Genomic DNA, 26,299 nt, shown 5'->3' on the forward strand with positions numbered 1-26,299 from the left:
TCCTGAAGCTGCCCATCCTTTCAAGACTGGAGCCAAGGATCCAGCAGAATGAGAAGCAGGCCAGGTATAAATTCTTATTTACTTAATACAGACGTTTCCCGAAGCCATCCCCAATCCCTCCACCATATGAAAGGAGCCAACACAGATTTATGGCTCTCACCTTGGTCTCCCTTCCACTTTCCACGGCCACGCCTCCAAGCTTCCTGCCTTGAGGCCTGCTCCACTTGACCCTCTCCTTGGAGGGCAGACACCTTGGCTCCTGCTTCACGGAGGCCTTCAGGCCTGATCTCCCTCACCTGCCCTGTCCCCACTCCGGTCCCCTCACCACCCAGAAGCCGGAAGTGCTGCCTCCCCTCAGTCTCTGGTCGGCACCTTGTCTCTCCAGCCCACTGATTGGCTACCTCCTCTCCTGCACAGGGCTGTAGGCTTTACGTTCCCCTCCAAAAATAAAAACCCAAAGCCTCCAACTCTGCCTCCTCCCCCAGCTGCCACTCAAGCGTGCACCCTTTGCCATCGACCTGGGAAAGGCTACCCACAAAGTCCACACGCACGCACCCCTGTTCCTGCCTCCACCTCTCCTGAGAACCACCATCAGAACCCAGATGCTGGGGGCGCCTTGGTGGCTTGGTCGGTTAAGCGACCGACTTCGGCTCAGGTCATGATCTCACAGTCCGTGAGTTCGAGCCCCACGTCGGGCTCTGTGCTGACAGCTCGGAGCCTGGAGCCTGTTTCAGAATCTGTGTCTCCCTCTCTCTCTGCCCCTCCCCTGTTCATGCTCTGTCTCTCTCTGTCTCAAAAATAAATAAACGTTAAAAAAAAAAAATTAAAAAAAAAAAAAAAAAAAAGAACCCAGATGCTGACCCCAAGCATTCAGTCCCAATGCTCCTGGCCCACCCCCTCTCCTGCTTTATCTCTTTCCTGCTGCATCCCTGTGAACCACACACTCCCTCCCTGGGAATGGTCCCCTCTCACCCTAAAGACTGTCGCAGGCCCAAACATCTCAGATTCTCTATCTCCCTTACCCCACATAGACACAATCAGTAGCTTGTCTCTTTCCCCCTAAATGTCCTTGACCCCCCACGCCCACCCCTGGAGCCCAGGTTCAGAACCTTACCTTTCCTTGTCCTCTGGATTCTCAAAACAGGCCCGAGCTGCCCTCTCTGCCTCAGTCTTCTCCAAAGACTGACCGGAACAAGCTCTGAAAAGCAGATCTGACATCGTCTCCTGCTTAAACTCTCCCCAGACTCCCCTCTGCTGGCAGCACAGAAACCAAACTCTGTGACAAAGACCTGAGGGACAGGGCCTCCTGCCTACCTCTTCAGGCACAGGCTTTCTCGACCTTCCCGCCTTGGTACCATGGAACCGAGTAGATCTCCACCCACCCCCCCCACACACACCATGCTGCCTCAGGCCTGGCTGACCAAGCGCTTTAGTCCTTACCACCTTTGAGGGGCCATTTTCGTCTCCATTTTACTCACGAGGAAACTGAGGCAGAGAGAAGGGAGGTGACTAGGCCAGGATGCGCCTCTGGCTCCCCAGCCCAAACATCACGCCCCAAGCGTCCCACATCCTACTTTGTCTCCAGGTCAGGTAAGTGACTTTGCTGCCTTTCCAACACCCCCATCCACTCCCCACTCAACACAAACTCTTACCCCGTCCCACCATCCTTCAGGGCCGGCCAGGGTTCAGATGCTCTTCCTGCCCAGATGCCCAGACCCCCTCAGGGCCCCTCCCTGACCTCCTCTGGCAACAAATCAGGCCATACACTTGCCTTGGGTATGCCGGGGCGGTGGGGGGGGGGGGATGTGGCCCCAGCCCCTGCAGTCCCACTATGTATTGACTGATGCCACTAGAGGCACCAAGGGCTGGGGAGGGGGAGGGGGAGGGGGCCTGCAGTTCCTGGGTGGGAGGAGGGAGGCTGGATCCCTTCCTCCTTGTTAAAGTTCTGGTGCCTCCAAGTAAAAGCCCAAAGTCAAAACCTTGCCTAATATGGCCTCTGCCCGCCCCTCCAGCTCCACCTTATTTATCACTCGCAGTGGGCTTACCATGCGCCAACATTACCCTAAACTCTTAGAAAATGGACTTCATTTAATCCTTATAAATAATACCCCGTGAGATAGGTACTGGTAGTATCCACACTTTATAGAGGAGACAGGCACAGGGCCATGACAGAGCTCGTAAAGGCAGAGCCAGTATGCGAACCCAGGCCGTGTTGGTTCAGAGTCTGTGCTCTAGCTGTGCCATTGTGTGTCCTCAAGCTCTCCCTCCCCTCATCATTGCCCTTCCCTCAAACACACCACAGTTCTCACCTGTCACCTGCCTGTTCCCACTTCTGGGCCTTTGTACTCTGGGTTCCATCTGCCTAGACTTCTCTCCTTATCTGACAACTTCCACTTAGCCTTAGATAGCCAACTCAAATGTCATCTTTCTGCGAAACTGCCCTTGACCCCGCCCTGCCCCCTCCCCCTTGCCAAAGCAGGCACCCTCCTCTGTGTTCACAGAGCACTCTGTACATATAGCTGCTGCACACAGCCCTGGGACTGGAGTGCCTTGATGTCAAGGGCTGTCTCCTCCCCAGTAGTCCCATCCCTGGATGCCCAATGTGTAGTCTAGGACTTCATCCAGCTCAGGAATTATTGGTAAATGTGGGATGGGCTAGGGGTACAGACAAGACTCCATCCCTTGCCCTCTAAAAACTGACCCACAAGTAGCCCAAGAGCCAAGGGGATCAGTGTCCCCAGAAAGGCACAAAAAGCTTGCATTGTCAGCTGCTTCGATGGACAATGCTGTGCTTCCCACCTGGAGGGTCGGGCAGGCTTCTCAGAGGGTCCTTGAAGCCGGGGGGAGGGGGGGCATGCAGGCAGCACGAGTTGGGGATGGATTCCAGGCTGGAGAGGCAGACAGGTAGGAAAGCAGCACATACTGTGAGCTGACTTGAGCCCATCAGCCCCACCAGCAGGAGGTTAGTGCAGAAGCTGCCTCGTTCTCCCTGCTGTCCCCTGCCGGCACCTAGCACAGTGCCTGCACATCATGGGTGCACCCTAATGATTTGTTGGAAGCAGATCTCGCAGGGCATGCAGCCTTATACAATTTGGAGTTCCTGTTTAAGGAAAAGAATGCAGGGGCACCTAGGTGGTTCAGTCGGTTAAGCGTCCTACTTCGGCTCAGGTCGTGATCTCACGGGTCACGGGTTCGAGCCCTGCGTCGGGCCCTGTGCTGTCATCCCAGAGCTTGGATCCTGCTTTGGATTCTGTGTCTCCCTCTCTCTGGCCCTCCCCCCTCTCAAAAATAAACATAAAAAAGAAAAAGAAAAGGAATGCAAAATTCCCACTGTACATGGAGGCACAAAAGTGAATATTTGCCACAAGAATAAAAAGGAACCGTGTGACAGAGCTGAAGCTGCAACAGGCCCACTGTTAATCCTCCTCTGGTCATATAAGGAGGATATGACCTCCTCTGGTCATATAAGGAGGATATAAGGAGGATGCCAGGCTCTGGGAGGGTGGGCACGAGACCGACAAGTTCAGCCTTCTCTGTCAGCCCCAGAGGCCGAGGTTCAGAGCCTTCCCCTGAGCCCTCGGTCACCCTCCCAGGCAAACTGCCATGACCATGAATCTGTCACACTTTGTGGGCCTCTCTGGTGGCAAAAAGGCTGGATTCTCCCAGGTCGGGAGACTTCCTCCCCGCCTCCCCCTGCCCCCCCCCCCCCCAGCCCCGGGGAGGGTAGCCAGAGGGCGAATGTGGGTGTCTGAGAACTATTTGCTGGTCACCTCCTGGTGACCTTGGGCGCTCTTCCCCCAGGCCTCAGAGGTGATGGGGGTCTGTTCTGAAAGCCTCCTTTTCATTCTGGCATTCTGCTCATCTGAACCGCCTAGGAGGCTCTCAGCAGGGGCGGCCAGAGAACTGCTCTCTGAGAGCCTCATTCATTGCTCTATGTTGAGGTCTTACAAGGCCCGGCTCTACGCTCCGTGGGGTGCTGGTGGGTGGGGGCGCACTGCCACAGACATGCTCCCACAGCCCAGTGGGGCCAGCTAGACGCCAAATACATAATTACAGAGCCTTCAAGCCAAGAGATCTCGTACAGAAGGCAGACTTCCTGGGAGAGTCCAGGACGGCTTCTCAGTGAGGAGACACTTGATTTGCGAGATGGAACATTCATTCAACGGTTACTCACTGAGCACCTGCTATGTGCTGGGCTCTGAAGATATAGCAGTAAAGAGGGCAGAGGAAACTGCATATGTAAAGGCATGGAGTCTGAAAGAACACTCCTGGGGACCCCTGGTCTATTCTGGAGGGTTAGGCAAGGCTTCCCTGAGGGAGTAAAAGGCAGGCTCAGGCCAGAAGTAGGGGGTAGCTAGATTAGGAGGGAACCTCAGGGAATGGACAGTGCTCTGGGCAGAGAGGCCAGCCTGGGCAAAACTGTGGAGGTTAGGGAGGACATTCTTTTGTTGAAGACAAGTTCAGAGTGGTTGGACAGCTCCCAGGGAAGGAACAACAGAACTGATGGGAAGAGAAGAGCATGATAGAGCCAGACAGGAGGGAGTTCAGACTTTATTCTGAGGACCAAGAACTCTGTTGGGGTCTTGCTCATGACCCTGAACCCAGTAGGGTTATTCTGAGGCCCCAGCCTGGACTCACTGGTTGTCAGAGGGGTGGCCTGGAATGCCAGTGCAAGAGAGGGTGCTCCCCTGGACTTCAGCCTCAAGCTCACCCTCTTCCTTGTTCTTCCAACCAGACCCTAAGGCTGCTGCACTCTCAAGAGGGGATGGGCCAGAGCCTCAGGGTCCAGACCTCATTGAAGACTCCAACCTTCACTGTGCAGGCCCATGGCATTTGCCTCCTGTGGCTTTTAACTGTTTTCGTGCTACCTGGTTTCCCTACAAAGCTCTCTTTCCCCTATCAATGCCTGGCTTAAAAACTGCCAGGAATACCCTTCCCTCCATTTTTTGAAGTCTGGTGCCTGCCAGTCCCCGCCAAGTAGCAGCATCTTTATTTCCCTTTTACAGATGAGGAACCAGAGGCTCAGCAAGGTCAAGGACCCTGGTCACAGCTACACAGCTATGCCCTAGAAAGCGATAGTGATGAGTGGATAAAATCCTGTGCCAGCTATATGATCTTGAGAATATCACTTGGCCTCTCTGTGCTTTGGTGTCATCAGGGAAATGGGGCACCTATTGTGTGAGGCTTACTGAAAAGCCTTACTGTGCAGCCGCCATTCCTTTGCTCCCCAGGCCAATTAGTGACTTTTACATGACCCAGCAGCACATCAACACTCATTCATTCATACATCAAAACCCTCTAACGTCTGCCCTGTGCCCTGCCCTGTGCAGTTGGCGGGGGACTCTTGGAAATAATCAGATAATCAGACACAGCTTCCCCCGACCCAAGGCGCTGGGGGAGGGGAGGGCAGGGAGCCGAGGGCAGATGCTGCCTTACTCGAGGGGAGGGAGAGAGAGAAAGAGACAGAGACATTGAGAGAGAGAGAGATGGAGAGAGAGAGGGATTGAGAGAGAGGGAGTGCGTGTGTGTGATCCTCACACACTGCTCTTGATTTAGTGTATCTAAAACTGGCAAGGACGCTCCTCCTCGAAGATGGGCGCTGGGAAGGGGGAAATGTTGAAGGAAGGAAGGAAAGAAAGAAGGGAGGGAGGGAGGATGGAAGGGAGGAAGGAAGGAAGGACGATAGGTAGGTAGGTAGATACGATCTTTATTTTCAAAAACATTTTTCACCGCTTCGTGAAATCTGAATGTTTCACAGCTTCCAACGCTCACCTCCGCGCGCTGAGCCCTTGAACTGGGGAAGGGGGAAGAGTACTGTGGAGGCGGTGTCCCACCACCCCGGAGAGCTCCCCTATCCCTGGGGACTCCGCTATCCCCGAATACCCTACCTCACCTCCACCCTGCTTCTTTTCCTACCTCCTGACCCCCCACTCCCCAACACACGGCAGCCTCCGCGCCCCCATCCCACACACAGCAGTCATCACCTCTCCCTCCATCTGGGTCCCCAGGCGACTCTGTACCCCGTTCCACTCTTTAAAACCCCCCACCCCTCCATTGTCCTCTCCCCAGCCGCAAAGTCTCCACTGTCTGCCCCGCCCTCTTCGGGGTAGAGTACACGTTCCGCAGAGCTCCGCTCTTTTCCCATCTTCCCATTGGCTCCCGCTGTCCGACTGAGCGGGGCCGGAGGAGGGTCTCTGGGGCGCGCCCCGCCCCTTGCCAAAGGCCCGGCGGGGGCGTGGCCTCGCCTGACCCCGCCCCACTCGGACGGAGCCGCGCCAGCTGGCGCTCTGGCGCTGGGCGGCGCTGCCTCGGCTGGGCTCGGCTCCGGCTCCGGCTCCGGCTCCGGCTGCAGCTCTTGTGGGGGTGGGCGGCGGGGATGACAGCAGCGGGGGTGGCTGCGGCTGCCGCGCAGGGCTGAGCGAGCCGCGAGCGAGCCGGGGAAGAGGAGGAAGTGGAGCCGCGGCCCCGAGCTCCGGAGTCAGCCGACGCGCCGAGGTCCGCCCCATTTTGCAGAGCGAGCCGAGTCCGGACCTGGGAAGACTTCTCCGCCGGGCTTCGGCCGCCGCGGCTCTGCGCGTCCTTGCCTGCGCCCTGCCCCGCCTGCCCCAGCCCGGGGTTCTGTGCCGGGACGCTCCCAGCCCCGCGATCCGGGGCGTCGTGGCTGGGACGCCCTGAGGGACACCCTGAGCTCCCGACCCGATCCAGTGCCCTGGGGCGGGAAGCCCCTGGCCCACCATACTGGTCTATGGTTGCGGGCTTGTACCCTGCCTTTCTGTAGTGTGTGTCGGAGCCCCCGGACCCGGTTTAAGGCGGGTGCCCACAGCCTCCCGACCGAGTGCAACGGAGCCCAGAAGCCCCCAGACTCTGGCTCCCGAGACCCAAACCTTCAGCTGCCTTCCGCCCGGTGCTTCGGACTTGGGACCGTGCGAACGCCCAGAAAACCCCGGCCGGGTCCAAGCACCCCGTGAGGGGTCCCAAGCCTGCTGGGCAGTTGGACTGAGCCGGACCGAGCTGGTGCTGCGAGCCGAAGCCGTCACCTTTCTGCCGCCCCAGGCGAGGGCTCAGCGTTTGCCCCGAAGAAGGGATCACAGGCCACCCCACCACCACCACCCCTGCCCGGCGGCCGGCGAGAGCCGAGAGCTGCAGGTGAGAGAGCCCCGGATGCCAGGCAAGGGCGGCCTTCGACCCCTACCGGGCAGCGCGGGGCCAGCTGCGGGCGTGTACCGGGCACTAGCTGGGGCTGGAGCTAGGAGAGGGCGCCTGGAAGGGAGAAAACGGGCACTTATTGAGCGCCCATTGTGTGCGGGTCCGCGCCCCACCCTTGCGCAAATGGTCCCTCGTTTAAGGCTCACTACTATTCCATGAGATAAAAGGTGTTGTGCATTGTTATGGGCTCTTACAGATGGGGACGCTGAGGCTCAGCGGGGTTGAGTGACCCTGATGTTTTCACTCCGGGGGATGAGACTGGGTTGGAGGGTTAGGGTGGAGAGGGAAAGAAGTGGAAAACGAAGAAAGGAAGTGGACAGCCGCCAGGCAGGAGGTGGCGGGGAGGGGTCAAAGCAGGGCCACTGGGGCATCCAAGAGCTGATCCTGAGGCTGGGGAGGTGGCTGCCTCTGGCCGCCTTCCCTCCCACTCCACGGCCAGGTCACGTCCCAGGAAAGGTGACCCAGAGTTGAGGGTAGAGATGGGAAGCTTCCCAATTCCACAGCTTCCCTCCCTGTGGACCCCACACCAGGGAGCAGTGGCCCCTGGCCCCTGTGTGCCAGGCTCTGGGGTCTCTAGGACACCATGGCATCCTGAGATGCTGCTTGCTTGTTGGGAAAACTCACTCTAGAGGTCCCCAAGTCAGAGCCCATCAGAGCTGGAAGAGGTGAGTGCTCTCAGCACTCACCAGCTCCCCTCCTTCACATTAGTAATGGGACACAGGAGGCTGGGGGCCTGGGGGGGGGGGTGCCAGTTGTCCTAGGGGCTAAAGTAAGTACGTGGTTGAGGCAGCAGTACACTTGAGAAAATCTTCCCAAAGATCTTTCAAGGTATCTGCTCCCTGTTAGCATCTTCTGGGTGGGTGGCTGGGGTTTTCTCACCCCTGATGAGAGGTCAGGGTGACCACTTATGAGGCTGCTTTGAGAGTCTGTGTGGTGGTTGCTGGGGCCCAAGACGAGCCAGTAGTCCCATAGCCTTTGGCCCAGACTGAAGGTCTGACCCCAGCTTCCCCTAGGCAAGGGAACCTGCCAGACACCTCTGGCCCAGAAGGGGAGGGGAGGGGAGGGGCTTGCTTAGGGTCTCTAGGCTGGGGCTGCCAGGGCTAGGGGCACAGTCCCAGGTGTCTGGATTCCCAGGCAGGGGCTCCTTCTGTTGCCCCCTGGGGCCATGCAGAAAGAGGGGTGTTGTGAAAGATAGCTTGGCTGAGCTCTGTAGGTTCTTGTTCTGAGTGGGGAGGGGGAGGGGACGTGGCCTTGGTCTGAGCCCTGTGGCCTTGGCTGGGAGTAGTTAACCCCTGCTGTGCCCAGCTTCCTGGTGTCTGGGGAAACCCCCTTGGAAAGCCCCTGAGAGGTGGAGGAGGGTGGAGAGGTCAGATGAAGGCTGGAAGCTCAGTCCCTGGGGGTGGAGGGGTTGGGGGGCACCGAAAGAGAGGGTCACAGAGGGGCTTGGCATCCCCCCCCAACTGCCATCCATGGGGATTCAAATTCTCATTATAATCCCTACATCTAAACAAAGCTCCCCTTTGATGAGATAATTTCACACCTGTGATCTCATTTCATGGTGTGGTGGAAAGAACCTGGAACCTGGAGTGTGAGGCAGGATGGGGGTTGGGGGGCCACCTGGGACCTCTCAGATGCATGCATGTCTCCAGGCCTCACCTGTAAAATGGGGTCAAGGCAGGCTGTGTGTTACCTGCTCAGATAATGGGGCCATCACATCTGGCAAACTGTCAAGTGCTAAAGAGATTTCTGTGTTTGCCAGGACTGGGCTTGTTACTAATGGCTGCCATGTGGGGGAAACGGAGGCCCAGAGAGTTGAAGCCACTTACTTGCCCAGGGCCTTGGAGTTTAATTCAGGAACTGAGCGTCAATTCATACCAGGTGCTCTGGAAGTTACCCAGATGGAAAAGGCAGTGGGACGACTAGCTCCCAGTTGGGTGGACTAAACAGCGCAGGCAGACAGCTAAGTCAGACCAGGTGGGCTGAATCTGCTCTGCTTCCCGCTGGGCACTTTACTCTGGGCCACATGCACTTTACTCAAGAGCACTGGCTTCCCTGTAAATTGGAATTTCGCTTTTACAAGGTTGTTGTGAGAATTAAATAAGATGCAAATATATAGTGCTTGGCCAGATATCTATTTCCTTCTCTATAAAGAAAGAAAGCTTGAATTTTGACCAGGAAAATTCTCAGATCTGCCTTAGATTAGAAGGTAGGCTACCGTTGCAGGCTCACAGACTGGGGTTTGCTCAGCTGGGACTCCTGTATGGGTCATGCTCCCCTGGCTGCTTCCCTGTTCCACAGCCCTCTGGAATCTGCTTCGAGACCCTGGCTAGGGGCTCCGGATTCTGACCTCCCACCCCCACCCCAGGGCTGTTGGCTTCTGGGGTTGGGAGGAGCTGGTGTTCATTCCCCCTGGCCCCTTGTCTGGCCTTCCTAGGCACAAAGGTGCAGTGAATAATTTATGGCTCCCCTCATGAAATGGGAGGCAGGCTCAGGGAAATTGCTCTGTGCTCAGCTGAACCTCTGAATCCTACCAGAGCAGGTGGGTGGTTCCTATCAGTGCTATTAGACTTAGTCTTGGATATGGAGGGAGGGGACAGCATGGGAAGCAAGTGACCTATCATCAACCATGGCTCTTTTCCTGTTGGGGGTGGGAGCAACATAGACCTGCAGGAAACAATGAAAAGCAAGCTAGGTGTGCTAGGATCCAGTCGTGGGCCTGTGATTCCAAATGAGTGCTAGGGGCTGGCAGGGAGAGGCTTTGAGGCTGGAGTAACCCAGAAGGCTTCAGAAGGCTCTGTGGGCTGGGACAAGAGGCAGTTTGCTATAGTGAGTAGGGGTCTTGACATCAGTTCAAAATTGAATCCTGGCTGTGCCACCTACTGTGAGACAGCGAGTGAGACACCATCCTGCCAGGCTTCTGTTTCGTCCTCGGTAAAATCAGAGACCAGAGACGTTATGGGTGACTGTGAGGTCATATATGTAAAGCACATGGTGTGATGGGTACTTGGTAGAAGGGTGCTTCATCGTGAACATGAAGCATGGGGTGGGCTAGTAGCAGGGTGGATGGGATGGTGTAGAAGGCAGAGAGGTGGGGAGAACTCTGGAGTAGTAATACTGGGGTTTGTGGGGTCAGTGAGGCATGTGGGAAAAAAAGGGATGGGTGGCCAGATGGTACAAGGCCTTGAATGCCCGACAAACTTCACACTTCAGAAAGCATATGGAGTCCTCACTGAGAACCCTCTGTGGCTCTTTCTTGACTGTAAAAGGCAGACCAGTCCCCTTTGTTGTGCATTCCAGGCCTTGCCCACCGCAGCCACTGCACAGACCTCTGGCTTGTTGTTTCTCACAGTCTCCCAAACCAGTCACGTGCTGCCCTCTGCTTATGGGGTTCCTCTCAGCATCCCGACCTCCCTGCTTCTCTGCTCACCTCCCCGTTTGTGTAGGCCTAACTCAGGTCACAAATTCCCCCCAGAAACATTCCTGGATTACCTAACCCTCCGGTCACATCTCCTCTGAATTTGTAACACTTCACAGTAATAGTAATAAATAATACCTACCGCGGCATCACATTTTACAGTCCGTGAAATGTGCCTGCATACGCACTTAATAACGCTATGCTGGTAATATGAACAGTAGCTAATGCCCTTGAGTACTTCTGAACCGCTGTGCCAAGTACTTTGTAGATACTCTCATTCACAACTCTGGGAAGTAGCTCCTGTTATCACCCAGAAACTGGGGCTCAGAGAGGTACGTCGTGGTCTTGTTCAAGGTCTCAAGGTCGCACAGCTAGACAGTGGGGAGTGAGGAATCAAGCTCCTATCAGTGGCTGAACAGGCCGCCTGTCTCCTCCGCTCTACCTGAGTACCTCAAGAGCATACTTTGCATATAAAAAGCCTGGAAAGAAACTTTCTTCTCAAAGCTAAGGAAGGACCAGGTATCCAGACCCTGGCTATGCGACTTGAGGTGAATCAGCCCCCCTTCGGTGGTCCTGTTTTCCCGTCTGTAGTGAGTGGGGTGGTGTCCGAGCCCCCGGAGCCGCAGCCTTCTGCAGTGTCCTCTGTGACTCTAGAAGGTGGAGGAGGAGACCACAGTAATCAGGGCCAGAGGATGTGGTATGACGGGCAGCTGTGATTTTTGGCCTGGCCACCGTCTGGGCCAGCAGGCTCTGTAGTTAGCTGCTGCCTCCACTGAAGGGGGTGGCGGCCTGAGCTGCTGGCAGCATGGTCATTAGCTGGGCAGAGAAGACCCTGTGATTGGGAGCCGACCGGGCCAGGCCAGGTTGGCAGGGCTGGGGCCCGGCTGGCCCAGCCACAGTGGGGTCATTGGCAGGGCACCTCCTTCTCTCCTTCCTTCGCAGCCTCCCAGGTGGTGGCAAGTCCTCACTGGGCACCAGAACTTTGTAGGCCGAGGCCGGCCCTTCTTCCTGTTGTGGTGGTCATGGGGGTAGAGCAGTGAGGATTCTAGCCACGCCTGAAGATGCCTCCTCCTAGAAGCTTCCACGACTCCTCCCAAGCAGGCAGAATCTAAGCCTCCTTCTGGGCAGATCCGCACGCTCACTCGTTGACTGTGGTCTGTGGAGAGCGGTTGTGTGGGCCTGCTTCCCTCGCCAGCCTGTCAGAACTAGATTCTCGGCCACCCCGGTCCTCCCCTCCTGACCGAGTGCCTGGCACAAAGCAGCATTCCCCTGGTTGGCAGTTCAAGCTGCCCCTTGGGCAAGCCGCTCAACCTTTGTACCTCTGCGTCCTTCCCTGTAACGTGGGGCTGATAATAATAGTGTTGTGGGGATTCAGTGAGATGAGAGGGGTGAGGTGCCCGGCCAGACCCGGCACACAGGCAGGTACTCTGTCGGCCTGAGACCACTTGCCTGTCCCCTCGGCAGCCCCGTGAGGGAGTGGCTCGGGAAGAAGCTGATTAAAGGGTCCAGCCAGTGGTGCCAGGCGGGAGGGTGTGCCAGGTGGCGGGGGACTTGCCGGAGGAGGACACTTTGCTGCCTGAGGAGGACTCTGTCAGAGAGCTGAGATTCCCACACCTTCCCAGGGAGCAGGCAGCTGTCAGACACGGAAGGCTCGGAGCTAAGTTCCGGGCACGGGGCAGCACCAGGGTATCTGGGGACCTGATTCTTCTCAGGCTCCAGCAGCAGGAATGGCCCAATTGGGAGGGGCCGTCTGAGTCCAGGTAGGAGATGCCCGGCAGAGAGTGAGTCCTTCTTAAAGGGAAGCAGTGTTCATTTGGTCTCTCTGTTTTCCTGTCTCTCTGTCTGGTTGTCCATGTGTATGTTTCTCTCTCAATCTCGTACAGACACATGCGAAATGTAGTTTGAGGGGCGCCTGGTGGCTCAGTTGGTTGAGCGCCCAACTGTTAATTTTGGCTCAGGTCATGATCTCATGGTTCGTGAGGTTGCGTCCCAAGTTGGGCTCTGCACTGACACCGTGGAGCCTGCTCAGGATTCTCTCTCTCTCTCTCTCTCTCTCTCTCTCTCTCTCTCCCCCTCTCTCTCCCTCTCTCCCCCTCTCTCCCCCTCTCTCCCCCCGCCTCTCTCTTTCCCCTCTCCGTCTCTCCCCCTCCCTCTCTCCATTTCTCTCCCTCCCCCTCCCCCCTCTCTCTGCCTCCCTCTCTCCCTCTGTCTCCCTCCCTCTCTCCCTCCCTCTCTCTCCCTCCCCCTTCACCCTCTCCCATTCTCTCACTCTCAAAATAAATAAATATTTTCAAACAAATAAACAAAAAAACCCAAAATGTAGTTTGATTGGAGATTTTGGTCTATGGCGGGGAAAACAGACATTAAACAAGTAAGCACACAGATACAAAACTTCCAGATTGTGAAGAGTGACCTCCTGGGGTGGGGCCAGTCCCATCAACGTTTAGGGATGGTGATATAGAGTCATGCTGAGACCACAGCCGAGTGCACATACTTATTAGACATGTGACTTGGGCAAGTGATTTAATCTCTCTGGGCCACAGTTTCCCCGTCTGTAAAATGGTGACAATTACAGCATCTGGTGCATAAGGTTGTAGTGAGGAGTAAATGAATTATACATGCAAAGCACTCAGAAAATACCTAGCACACAATAAGCACTCGATGCATGCCAGCTGTCATTAGCTCTGTCTCCAGCACCTAGCACGGAGTTTGGCAGAGATCCGGTGCTCAGGAAGGGCCTATGGAATGAGTCCCAGGCTAAGGGCAGCTGCTTCGTGTAATGAATGGATGGCCTGGTAGGGAGGGGAGGGCTCAGAAGCAGCGACAACACCGCGTGTGACAGAATGTGGCAGGGAAGGCGCGGGAGGGGGGGGGGAGGGGGGCGGGGTTGTCCAGTGCTGGGTGAGGAGGGTGTCAGGAAAGGCTTCCTGCAGGTGGTGTTCCCAGAGCTGAGTGTGAAGATATCATTTAACACACACATGTGCGTCTGCTGGACCCCACAGGTTTCCCTCTCCCCCCCCCCCCCCCCAACCACACGCTGTCTCACCATCTGTGACATTGTGCTGTGAGGGCACGAGGGAGGCAGGTAGGGAGGAAATGTGGGCTGAGGTCTGAGAGTCTCAGCCCTTCCCAGGCCTGGGACCAAATCTCCTAGAGAAAAGAACAACCAGGCCTTGCTCGCACCCAGTAGAGGTGTCTTCCAGCATTGATCCCGTAGCTTTTAGGTTTTTAAATAAGTGGACTCGGTTAAAAAAAAAAATGCCGTGAAGAATTTGTCTCATCCTCGCACCCAAGAGGCTCCAAGAGAAAGTTTTCTTCCACTGACAAGAGCCAGGATCCCCAAGTATCTTGAAGGAGTTTGCCTCTGAGACACCCTGAAGTCAGAGATCCCTTGCTGCCTGCACTTGTGGTTGGCTGTGGGGCCTTGGGGACGTGACCTCATCCGTTGTGTTTTGCCCATTTTTGTGTCCCTCTTGTAAAATAGACTCAGAGTAATAAACCTTTCTCCAAGAGGCGGGTAGGGAGCCTTTAGGGTAGAAGACTCTCTAGTGGGCACATCTGGGCCCATGACTCTCAAATTTTTCTGCACACTAGAATCGTTAGGGAACTTTTCTTTTTTAATTTTTTTTTTTAATTTTTTTAACATTCATTTTTGGGAGACAGAGAGAGAAAGCATGAGTGGGGAAGGGGCAGAGGGAGGGAGACACAGAATCCGAAGCAGGCTCCAGGCTCTGAGCTGTCAGCACAGGGCCCGATGTGGGGCTCGAACCCACAAACTGTGAGATCATGACCTGAGCCGAAGTCAGACGCTCACCCGACTGAACCACCCAGGTGCCCCTTAATTTTTTTTTTAACATTTATTTATTTTTGAGACAGAGAGAGACAGAGCATGAATTGGGGAGGGTCAGAGAGAGAGGGAGACCCAGAATCCGAAACAGGCTCCGGGCTCTGAGCTGTCAGCACAGAGCCCGACACGGGGCTCGAACTCACGGACCGCGAGATCATGACCTGAGCCGAAGTCGGACGCTCAACCGACTGAGCCACCCAGGCGCCCCAAGAATCGTTAGGGAACTTTTAATAGTCCTGCCTGGGCCGACAACCAAGGCCTCAGCAGTTTTTAAAGCTTCCTAGGTGATGTCAGCTCCCCAGGATTGACAACCACCCACCACCCTCTGTGGGATGCATCTTCAGTGTCCTCAGGATGATACCTGCACAGCCCCATGATAAGGAGCGCATTGCTTCCAGGCTGCTCCCTCCTTTGGGGTACCGCTCTTCCCGGGACCTCCCTGCCTGGAGAAACAAGGGAGTGGAAAGACTTTGCAGTCTGAGAAGCCTGGGTTCCAACCCTCCTCTGCTGCCTAGCTGGGTGTCTTCTCTGAGCCTCGGTGTCCTCATTTGAAAATAGGAATAGCAATCATCTTTCTCTGAAATGGCTGTGGAGACCACACGAGGCCATGCACAGAAAGCGTCAGCACTGGTGCAGCAGAAGGTCACAGACAGTGGCAGAGCAGGGCTACACCTAGACTCTGGACTCTACCCCCCCCCCCTCCCGGTGGTGCTCTTTCCTCCTGCTGCAACCACGGAGACCGGGTCTCTTAGATGGAGGCTGGTATGGGGAGGGATCCACACCCTGTCTTGGAGCCCTTTCCTGCCCCCCTTCTGTAAGAGATAAGATAAGGCAGCAGGCATTTTGTTTTGCTGGGATTTGTTTTAATGGCCAAAGCATCGAGCCCTCCTCACAATGAAGCTTTGTCTGAATCTGCTTGTTTTTCCAACCTGGACACCCGATGGCACCGCCCGCTTGGGGCCCCGTCCCACCTGGGAGAACGGAAGAATGTCAGATTTTTTTTTTCCCTTCCATCTAGGGGAGGGTATGGGGGAGACATTGAAGGCCTCTGTCTGGCCCTCACCAATAACTGACCCCATTTAAGTCAGCTGCCTCTGTTGGAAGCCAGTTCAATGAAATTATTTCAAGGCAGTTACCAGCATGGGTTTTGCTGGCGGAAAAGCTTGCATTTGAGTCCTGTCTTTGTCACTCCCCGGCAGTATGACCCTGGGTGAGTCATTTCAGCTTTTTGAGCCCCAGTTTTCTCTTCTGTAAAATGCATGAATAGGATGCACTTCATGGGCTGTTGTGAGAAGTAAATGAAGTGCTTAGTGTATAAAGCTTAGTGCCTGCTGTATACACTCAGGAACCGTCATCGATTGTCCTCCATAAGAGCCGAACTCTGCCTCCTGCTCCTTCCTTCCTTCCCTGGTCTGGTCCTGCCCTGGCCTCCAGCCTGCTCCGTGTGCTGGGCCAGGCCCAGGCCGAGACAACGGAGGCCTGTGTATAGAGTAACAGTAACGGCACCCCTGTAAACTGCTCTGCTTTAATCATTTGTTCCATGGTTATTTAGAAGAGATTCCGAGGGCTGTTTGGGGAGAAGACTGCAGAAAGGGGGTCATTGGTGGTGGTAGTGCTTGATCTCCCCTGCTCTGGCCCAGCCAGAGAGAGAGTATCAGCCCAAGATGAACTGCTCCGGCAATAAATAGGGGTGTGGCAAACCAACAAAGGAGTGTGCAGCACCCAGAGCTCACAGCCCCTGGGAGCCATTCAGGGCTAAAGGGGGCTGAAGTTGCAAGGGGAGGAAGTGGTCAGTGATATGGACCAGGGCCGCGGCCTGCAGTAAAGGGAACCGGTCAGCTCAGGAGACCCAGGGGGAAGAAACCTCAACTCTCTCTCTTCCTTCCTCCAGTCTCCCACTGGGGCTTCCCACTGGGTGAACCTACCCAGAATCCCGTGGCACGGAGCCCAAGGCAGTCCACTAAGATCAGCCTTCCGGGCCCCCAGCAGGGCGGGGAGTGGACCCAGAGTGGCAAACAGGACGTATTCCTCACTCCATCAATCAACAGCCGTGGAGTCTGGTAGCCACCCGCCTTAGGATTCAGTTGAAGGATCATCTCTTGTTACTTGGGCATATCCCTTATGAAGGGGGTGTTGGCCCCTACACCAGAGACAAACCAAAGCATTCCAGTGCCTTAGTACCCCTCTGAGATTGGTGCCCAGGCCCCTGCCCACCGAGCCTGCCATTGTGTCCAGTTCCATCCCCACGGGTCCTGAGAGGACCCGGCTCTGAGTTTTCTCCAGCCCGATCACCTGAACGACCTGTGTCTCTGTCCCTCTTTGTCAGGCAGTGTGGGGTAGTGGTTAGAACACAGGCTCCAAAACCAGACTTTCTCCTAAAATCCTGACTCTGCCATAGAGGCGGGGGAACTAGACAATGTGCCCCTAGTCTCTTGGGCCTTGATTTCCTCATCTATGAAATGGGGATAACAGAGAGTACTCAGAGGGTTGTTGTGATGAGCAAATGAACGAACAAATGTGAAGTACCAGGAATAGTCCCTGGCGAGCAGGGAGCAGCCAGCAAATGACAGCCTTTACCGTGATCACAAATAATATAGTGGGAGCCCAGAACTCACAGTGTGGCTGGACCATCAGTATGGGGCAGGGACTGTCACCACCCTCAGTCTAGACTCTGTTCCAGTGACAAGGAACAGAGTGTCGTGTAGCCTTGCCACACTGCGGACCTTCACCTGTCAGCCATCTGCCCCCCCCCCCCCCCCCCCCCCGCAGTCCTCTGCTGCAAACCATGTCCTGGGAGGAATGGCTTCTCGTTCTATCAAGCCTCAGTTTCCCCATCTGTGGACTGGGGTAAGTACTCACAGGGCTGGGGCCGTGACATGCAAAGTGCTGAGTGTGGCTGGAGGAGTCAGGCTTCTCCTCTACCCTGTTGCCGCAGAGAAGTCAGGGACCCAAGAGGCCTGCCTTGGTCCACATCTCATCCCACAAATCAGGCTGTGGGTAGCTTCCAGAGTGGCCTTGCCAGGGAGAGCCTAATCTGTGGAGTGAGGCAAAGGTTATGGGTAGGTTGGTGTCAGGTGAGCTCAGGTGGCTCTGGGGTAGCCACTTTACATGCTGTCCTTAGAGCTGGGCAGCCAATAGTGGCTCTGACATCAGCCTTTAATACCCGGAATGAGCCACACCACCCGGAGCTCAGGTGGCTCTAGAGAGCCTATGTAGACCAGGTGAGAGGAGTGTGGGGCCAGGCAGGCCTGGGACAGATGATGCAGGGGGTGCTGGGCCAACACTACAAGGCCCTGTGAAGGGGTGCCCAGGTGTGGGATCTGGGGAGAGCGTGAGGTTCCTGCCAAGCAGGGTGCTGGAGGCATGGTCAGATGGAAAATCTGTCGGGGTCCATTGCATGGAAAGCACCCATGAGGCCCCCAGCGATGGTGTCTTGGGGGCAGCTGGGCAGACCTAGAACGCAGAGCCCTTTCTTTGCAGCTGGCCGCCGCTGAGCACTCCCTCGCCTCCCTGACCGGAATGCTGTGCATCACCCGTAACACACCCCTGGGCGTCTGAGGAGGCTCGGGCATAGAGGCCCAAGGTGGGTGTGGCAATGAGGGGAGGTGTGCAGGTTTCCAGGTCAGTCCTGGCTTTGAAGCCCAGCTCTGCCTCTCTTGACCAGAACTTTGAAGACACTGGGCAGGTCACTTAACCTCTCTGAGCCTCAGTTGCTCACCTGTAAAATGAGGGCAGTAGCACTTCCCTTCCAGATCTGTTTCGAAGCGAAAATGACGTGACAGACGAGATCGCATCTTCTGCTTTAGAGGAGACTCCACAGTCATCCTCATCCTGCTGTCTTTGTCCCTTTTTAATGCTGCCTCAGGAAGTTCTTTCTTGTGTTCAACTGAGATCCATTGTGCTGTAACTAGAACCTCCTCCCTGTTGAGGGCTCTGCAGAGGCCCGAGTCCGTGCTCTATACAAATGTGCCCCGTCAGTACCTGCACTGAGGCCGCGTGTTGGTTTTCACCCTGTGGCTTGGGGGCCGAGCTGTCAATGGCCAGCGCCTCCTGACCACCGTGCAGTGGGGGTGGGTGCATCATCCTGACTGTTCACACTACTCTTCCTTTCTGTGCTCAATCCATGTTCCCAAAGGGATGACTCTGGGGCAGTGGAGAGAGCCCTGAGCTGGGCCTAGAAGGCCTGGGTCCTGGTACCCACTTGGCCTGTCTTGCTGTGTGGCCTGAAGCCAGTTAGCAGCCTCTCTGGGCCACAGTGAGGATGTCTGTGCCTGGGGCTCAGCTCTCTCCGGTGAAGATGTATGCGGTTCTGCCTAAAGACCATTTTCCTCCCTCTCCCCGACCTGGGCCCCAGCCAACCCGGGAAGCCAGCAGATTAGGGTCCTGCTGGTGGCCGGTGGTGGTAAGAGCCGAGTCCACTCTCCGACCAGGGCTCCCAAGGGCAGGCAGTGATTTCAAGGTTAGATGGGGGATTTCTGGTGGATGGGGTAAGTACCCTCCTCTTCGGGGATTCTGAGAGCCTGAATCTCTTCCTACCCACCCTGCTGCACTCACCCAGCTAAAGGTCAGTCACGTTTCTTGAGTCCCACTGTGGAGAATATCTTTTCCCACATGAAGTCTGCTTTAATCCCTCATGGTGTAGGGGGAACCCGAGGCTCAGAGAGATGAGGAGACTGGCCCCGAGGCCCCCCAGCCTGTCCGCGGGGAGTGGTGAAGGAGCCTGGAGCTCCTGATTCTGCGGGGCCCCCGTGGCAGAATGTGCCCTCTAGGCCTCATGTGCCCTCTAGGTCCTCGGCAGGGTGGAGCGCAGGGGAGCCAGGTGGTCTGAGCAAGGCTGTTTGCAGCCTGGGATGGGGTTCTGGGAAGAAGTTGGCCAAGGAACGGAGGAGGCAGAGGGGTTAGGAGCCCGGGAGCCCTGAGTTCTGAATGCCCCTGTGAACTTCAGCGTTTGGTTTTACAGAGGAATCAAGACTCATTTCTTGTTGGCTTTGGATACCTAATAGTTTACCTTTATAAAGCACTTTGATATCCACAATGTCACTGAATCCTCATGGCAATCAGTGAGAGGCAGCGTGGGACTCGTCTGGGAGGGCAGGAGAGGGTGAGCTCTGGAATCTGACAAACCCAGGTTTAAATTCCAGCTCCCACCAACTCTCTGCCTTTGAGCAAGTGAGTAACCAGCTGAGCCTCAGTTTGCTTATCTGTGGAAGGGACAGTCATTCCCCACAACAAATAGCAACGGCTGTCTTGCTGGCTGTGCACACTGGGTGAGATAAAGTCTATGACCACTGGCCCAGTGCCTGGTGCAATATAGTAGTTTTCGTGATATTTATCATCAGCCCCACTTTATAGATGGGAAAATGGAGACTCAGAGAAGGAAGGTGATTTGCCTGAGGTCACACGGTGATCTAGCTTGGTCCTCCAGACTTCCTGTGTGTGGCTTTTTCCTCCAGCACTTCCCTTTCTGTCCTCAAGTGACCCGACACCTCGTTTATCCAGTCTTCAACGTGTGATGCTGTCTGCTGCTGTCTGATGAGGCCCTGAGTATACCCTCCCCCGCCCAAGTGCCTACCAGCACTTGCCTGGCACGCAGCGGGCACTTTAAAAATGTTTGTCCTGTGCATGACTATGTTGATAAGTTTGTGTAAAAATGTGTTTTTCCAGGCAGCCAAGGCTTGTGTCCCTAAAGCTTCCTTCTCCCTCATCCCCTTTAAAAACAACCCTTTCATAGTTTGGGTTGGAAACCTTGTGAAAAGGATTGATCACTTCCTTTCCCTGCACAATGCCGACATGGTTAACCTCTCCGGGAAGGGCCTTGCGAGCACTCACTGTGGTGCTGGGAGCACTCAACCCTGCTGGCCCTGAGCCGAGTGACCCTGGGCTGCTGCGCCTGCTTGACTGCCGTAGGGTCTGCTTTTGCAGGTTTCTGGCTCTTCTCACCTTGACCTTCATTCTGCTACCTCCAGCAGTCCACCACCTTTCTTCCCTCGCGCGCCATGTGTCTTTCCTGATTTACGGCTTCTACCAGTTAGGGTAGGGGCTAAGAAATGGGACAACCGAACTTATTGGAATTGGTTTGTTCGTTCGTTCATTCATTCAGTCATTCAACAGCCATTGTTGATTCTGGGTCTTGCTAGGGATTCCATCCATCCGTCCGTCCGTCCGTCCTGATGGAGGACTTCTGCAGTGGCTTGTGATCAGTCAAGACATGACCACACCCTCCTGGCAGTGCACGCAGGGAAATAATGATGTGTACATAGCAAATGCCAGTACGGGACCTACAGTTTATGATCTGCCTCTGAGTGCATTACCACACCGAGTCTTTACAACAGCCCTGAGAATGGCTTTAGCCCGGTTCTGTGGATGATTAAAGCAAAGCTCAGCAAGATGAGGTCTCCTGCCCAGTAGCCAGCAGTGAGCACAGAATTGCAATGGGAACTCAGGTCTCCAGCCTGGCCTGTCACCTGTTCCCTCTCCTCTGTCCTCCATCTGTAAGCTGTATGATGCCCCATTCATTTTCTGCTTCTGTCACAAAAGATCACTGGTGATGGCTTAGGCCAGACCTGTGCCTCTGTACAATGGTCAGCACGAGGAAATGTGGCCTTGGCTGTATGCCAGACACAAGCACCCTTTCAGCGCGCATACCTCGGCCTGCAGTGGACCTGCTCACACCATCCAGTCCACACTTCCCAAACTGCTCTGAGGAGCCCTAGTTCCCGGCAAGGGTAAGGGTCCCGGGACGCATGAGCATACAAATTCGAGACATGCTAGGTCACATAAATCGAAACAGGACTTCTCAGGGCTTTTAATGTGTTGATGTAAATTAGTCTCCCAACAGGTGGTGCGGTACGCCGCCAGCCTTTCCCAATTCCCAGGCTTGCTTCAGCATGCAACTCCTTTGTCACCAAGCAGGGTCTGGGACTAATAGCCTAGAGAGAACACTTTGGGAAGAGCCAGATCAGCAAACCCGTACTTTCTCATTTTGTACCGGAAGCCTCCAGCTAGAGCTTCTTTCTTGCCCACGGCTGTTTGCATTTTGAAAGAGGATCACAGGGAACATGGTTTAGCCCCAGGACAGAATTGATAATAATGGCGGAGGTTCAGGCAGCGGGAGGAAGTGCAAGGTGGAGATATTTTTATTCTTTCGTCCACCATGCGACCATATCTCAGACATCTACTGTGTGCCAGGCACAGAGCCAGCATTTGGAAATGCCAAGATGCGTCTGACTAAGAACCTTCCATTTCATTTCCCCGTGCCCACGAAGGGTTTTTAAAGAAAGACAAATACAAGCCTTAAAAGGAATAAGTGGTTCTTCTAAACTGTTCAGGGTCTTTGTGGTGGGTGGGTGTGTGAAGTTCATTTCGTCGGGGGCTTTAGTCCCAGGTCCTGAGGGGTGTGAGTGAGCCAGTTCCAGGAACAGTTACCCTGGGCATAGTGAACAGATGTTGTCAGGGAGGTCAGGAGTGTGGGGAGGCTCAGAGGAGGCAAGGAGGGAGGGAGTGGGCAAGGGCAGCTGGGGGATCTTGAGTGAGGCTCTGCAAAGAAGCACAGAGGTTATAGTGGGAGGTGAGGGGGTGGGCAAGCATCCTGGGAAGACAGGAGCCTGAGCAAAGGTATAAAGGTGGCAACGGGTGGGTTACGTCTTCGGGGTGCTGTAAGGAGCCAGGGTGGTGGGGGAAGAGGGAGGAAAGGCGGTTTGTTGGAGATGGGGCTGGAGAAGCTACCTGAGGCAGATCATGAGGGTCCAAACACCAGCAGAGTATGTGCCCACCTGACAGGGAGCATCTGGAGGGCCAGACCATGTCGCATTCATCCCAGTGTGTCTGGCACCTGGCGGTGCCCAGTTTGTGGACTGGCCAGACTCTTCTGCGGGACCTTGAACAAGTGGTTCCCCCTCTCTGGACCTTGAGTGGCTCGTGCTCATGTCAGTCAAGGTCACCTAGCACTTCCCCTCCAGCCTTGAAGGACTCTCAGGGATTCTTGATGTGTGTGTAGGGCAAGACCCAGAGCATTTCCCCTCTAGCCCGAGGTCCGCTGGGCTGCCCTAGCTGGGCAGGGGCCAGTGGCTCCCTGGACAGGGGGCAGCCCGTTGGCCGGGGCAGAGGTCAAGCTGGCTCTGCTGCTGGAATTCACTCCTCGCTGTCTTTCTTTAGCAGTTGGGCACTGGGCTCAGGATGAAGTGCCTCTGTGTCCTCATTGCTTGCTGGCTCTTCTGAGGCTCCAGGCTGTAACTGGGGGGTAAGGGGAGTCGAGCCAGCCTATGGTTGAGGGTTGTGTACCTGAAGCTGTTTGGTGCAGGGTAGGAAGTTCTGCTTCTTCCTTCTTTGGGAAAATGGATAAGTTACTTAACCCCTGAGCCTCAGTTTCCTCATCTGTAAAATGGGAATCATAGTAATTTCCACACTGACCTTTTGTGAAGATTCAATGAGCTGTAGTCTGTGAAAGCGTGTAGGAAACTAACTTATCCCACACATGTGTAAACCAGTCTTGTAAATAACGTTTACTTGCCCACTATAATCTCCCAGGCCTCTGGCCCACTCATTCCTTTCCTGGAAGTGCTCCCTGGGCCCCGCATACCATTTTCCATGCAGGTTTCTCCTGCTGAGTACATTTTATCCAGGCCAAAGCCATAGGAGCCCATGAATTATGTACAAGGAGCACATGCAGGCCAGGGCTGTGTTTACACTCCAGTGTCTGCGTGCATTCCAATAGGAGGAGAGACAGCACCGCCCGTCCTGTCTGCTGGGGGCTGGATCAGATACCGCCCCCTCCCCAGCTGCTTCCCAGACGCCTGCAGGGCTTTGGGTCCTGGTCTCTAGGGAAGGGTGGGGAACGCATGTGAGGAACTCCCCCCTCCCCAGCTTACCTGTCCTGTTCACAGGGCTGGGGTCCAACAGGGCCTGCCCACCTACAGGCCTGTGTCCTTGGGTAGCTGGTGGGGAGGGGAGTGGTTGGGGCCCGTGGGCAGAACAAGACAGTCACCCTCCCCCCACCCCCGCCCATCCCTTCCACTTCCCAGTTGGTGCCAGGACGTGTCAGTCGGGACGACTCAGATCTCTGGTGGTGTGGATGCTGCTTTATTTCAGCAGGGCTTAGTTGCTTGCTCTTGGGGGGTCTACACCTTGTCACGCAGAATCCTTGGTCACAGCCACTGTGCCCATGATGAGGCTCAGGGGGACAGGACTGGGCTCTGCCCAGCATCTCTTCTCCCAGAGTTCTGAGGGTCCCTCTCAATGCCCTTGTTCCTGAGAGGCTCCCAGATGGTGTCCCGGCCCCAGCAGGGGGGCTCCCGGCAGACAGTTGGACTCAGCCAGCACCCAGAGGGATCACAGATGCTGGCTCTGCTTGGGCTGGCACGGGGGCAGGGCAGAGGGGGCCGGCAGGGGGAAGGATATCATGGAACGGGAACGTAAACATAAGCAGTTTATTGAAAGAAGAGCCAGTAAACATAAGCAGCAGTTCTCCCCCATCTTAAAAAGGCCTGACATACCCCGGTTTCTGTCCAGCTCCGTGCAGTGCCCTGCAACCTTAGATCTGTGACACGGCCTCGTCTGTAAAATGCTGACGACAAGGCCAACCTCACGAGGCTACCGTAAGGTCAGATCAAAACACCCAGCAGGTGGGACATCCAGGAAGGTGCCGGGCACATAGTAGGCCACCGATTTTCAGGGAGGATCTAATTATAGCCCAGAGCAAAGAAATCAGGACTTTGGAGGCATGATGTGGTGTCTAAGCAGGAGAAAGAAAACTTCTCTTCAGCTCCTTGAAAAGGTCAGTGCAGCTTAGACGTGTTCTCACACCGATGACCCCAGCAGAGGAGCTTCTGGGTCAGCAGGTGTGGTGGACCTTCCTGTTGGGACAGGCGACGCTCTGCAGCCAGGCAGCCCTGGGTGTGAGGTGTGATTCTGCATATTTGCCAGTGGCCCAGGGTGAGTCCCCAGTCTCCCCGTCCCCATAAAAGGGAGGTCATGGATACCTAACTCTCAGGGTTGTGAGACTCCGGTGAGAAATGCCCTATAAAACTCTACTGGGGAATAAAAGCACGAGTGACACATAGTGGGTGCTTGGGGGCTCTGCAGGAGGGTGGCCCGGGGTGCAGGCCAGTGGCCCAGGGCAGAGAACCCAGCCTCACCTTCCTTTCCGGCCTCAGGGCTGTGCTCTGCAGCCCCCTCACACAGGCCTCAGGCTTCGGGAAGGTCAAGGGCCTCCTGACACCTCCTTGTGGTCACGATTGACCCCCCAGGCCTGCACCACGGGGCTGACAGAGCTGACCGGCAGCTGGCAAGGAACTAGGCCCCTGCTCAGCTAAGAATAGAAGGCTTTGTGTGATTTAAGTAGCAGCCGATCGCATCAGGCCTCCCAGCCTGGCCCAGGGGGCTTATTAAGCGGGATCTGGGGCCATTGTGGGTCCTCCTGGGTGGAGGAGGGAGAAGGTGGGTGAAGGGTGCTGGGGCCACCACGGGCTTCCCCAGGACTTCTCTCTTGTTTCCACGTGATGATGATTTGATTTTTTTTCCATCAGTGAGGCTCATTGCTCCTTCCGTCTCGTCCCTGGGGCTGGCTAGGGAGCATCACCCAGTGTTCCTGGGGGAAAAAGCTCTCTGGGAAGTGTTCAAACAAACAAACTGGCCTCTGAGAGGAGCAAACAGATCCACGAAAATGGCTTTGTCTTCAAGGAGAGAGCTGTCGATGGTGGCCATTTACTGAGTGCCTACTGTATGCCAGACCCTGCTGGGCTCTGTGTTTGTGCCTGTGCCTCATCAACCCTCAGAGGGGTGCAGCTGGGAGGTGTCCTCATGGACATCATAGGGATGATGTCCAGCTAGTACTTGGCAGAGCTGAGATTGGAACCAAGGACTGTCCCACCTCGTTCCTTCTGGGGGCAAAAGATTCCTGAGTCGGGGGAGAGGTGAGAGTCTCAATTCCTGGAGAAAGCCCTAGGCATGGAGGACTTGTCTTGGTGCAATGAATTGTGCTTTACTTTTTTTTTTTTCATTTTTATTTTAATGATTATTTTTGAGAGAGAGAGAGAGAGAAAGAGAGACAGAGCACAAGCAGGGAAGGGGCAGAGAGAAACGGAGACACAGAATCCCAAGCAGGCTCCAGGCTCTGAGCTGTCAGCACAGAGCCCCGTCGCGGGGCTCGAACTCATGAACTGTGAGACCATAGTCTGAGCTGAAGTCAGATGCTTAACTGACTGAGCCGCCCAGGTGCCGCGAATTGTGCTTTCCTTTATGTTACTCCAGGACTGGATTGGGAAGAGGAATTGTGATCCTGTCACAAACAGAGTAGGTGCAGGCACCTGTTTGTTGAGTTGGAACAAAACCAGATCCCATTGGGGCTCAGATTCCCCTTCTGTGAAGTGGACAGAAGCTGCTTGGGGCAGGATCACGAGGCCACAGCACCAGATTCCTGGACTTTTGAACAGTGAGTGTCCTGGTCCCCCTCTCTGCAGGTCCTTGGTGCCTCCCACCTCCCTCTCCCCTCAGAGATTATTGCCAGTGTGAGAACTGGGAGGAATCCTGGGTCACCCTTCGGTTGTACAGATGGGAAGACCGTGTCCCAGAAGGATAGGGGTCATGAAGCAAGTGGGCTGGGAGCACATAGTAGGTATTTAAGAAATCCCTTCTTTCTTCCAGTGCCTGCTCCCCTTTGGGCACTGCTTTGGTGTGCAGATCTGAAGGGCTGTTGTGGGCTGGGGGACGGAGTCAGCCAGGTCGTAGGAGAGAAGGAGGGAAGCAGGGGCCCAAGGTGCGAGCCTGTAGTGCCCCAGAACCATCTGCACTTACCCAAATCCTGCCCAACTCAAAGCCCCCCACTTCTGTGGAGC

General features: G+C 55.5%; 1 protein-coding gene across 1 annotated transcript in view; it reads left to right on the top strand.

Moving 5' to 3' along the window:
- Positions 1-6,376: 6,376 nt before the first annotated feature.
- Positions 6,377-26,299, top strand: part of GDPD5 (glycerophosphodiester phosphodiesterase domain containing 5) — an 86,604-nt gene continuing 66,681 nt past the window's right edge. The window contains exon 1 of the mRNA XM_042905252.1: positions 6,377-7,146. The gene's annotated coding sequence lies outside the window, so the exon portion shown is untranslated. The remainder of the gene's footprint in view (positions 7,147-26,299) is intronic.

This window comes from Panthera leo, chromosome D1, assembly GCF_018350215.1.
Source record: "Panthera leo isolate Ple1 chromosome D1, P.leo_Ple1_pat1.1, whole genome shotgun sequence".
NCBI lineage: Eukaryota > Metazoa > Chordata > Mammalia > Carnivora > Felidae > Panthera > Panthera leo.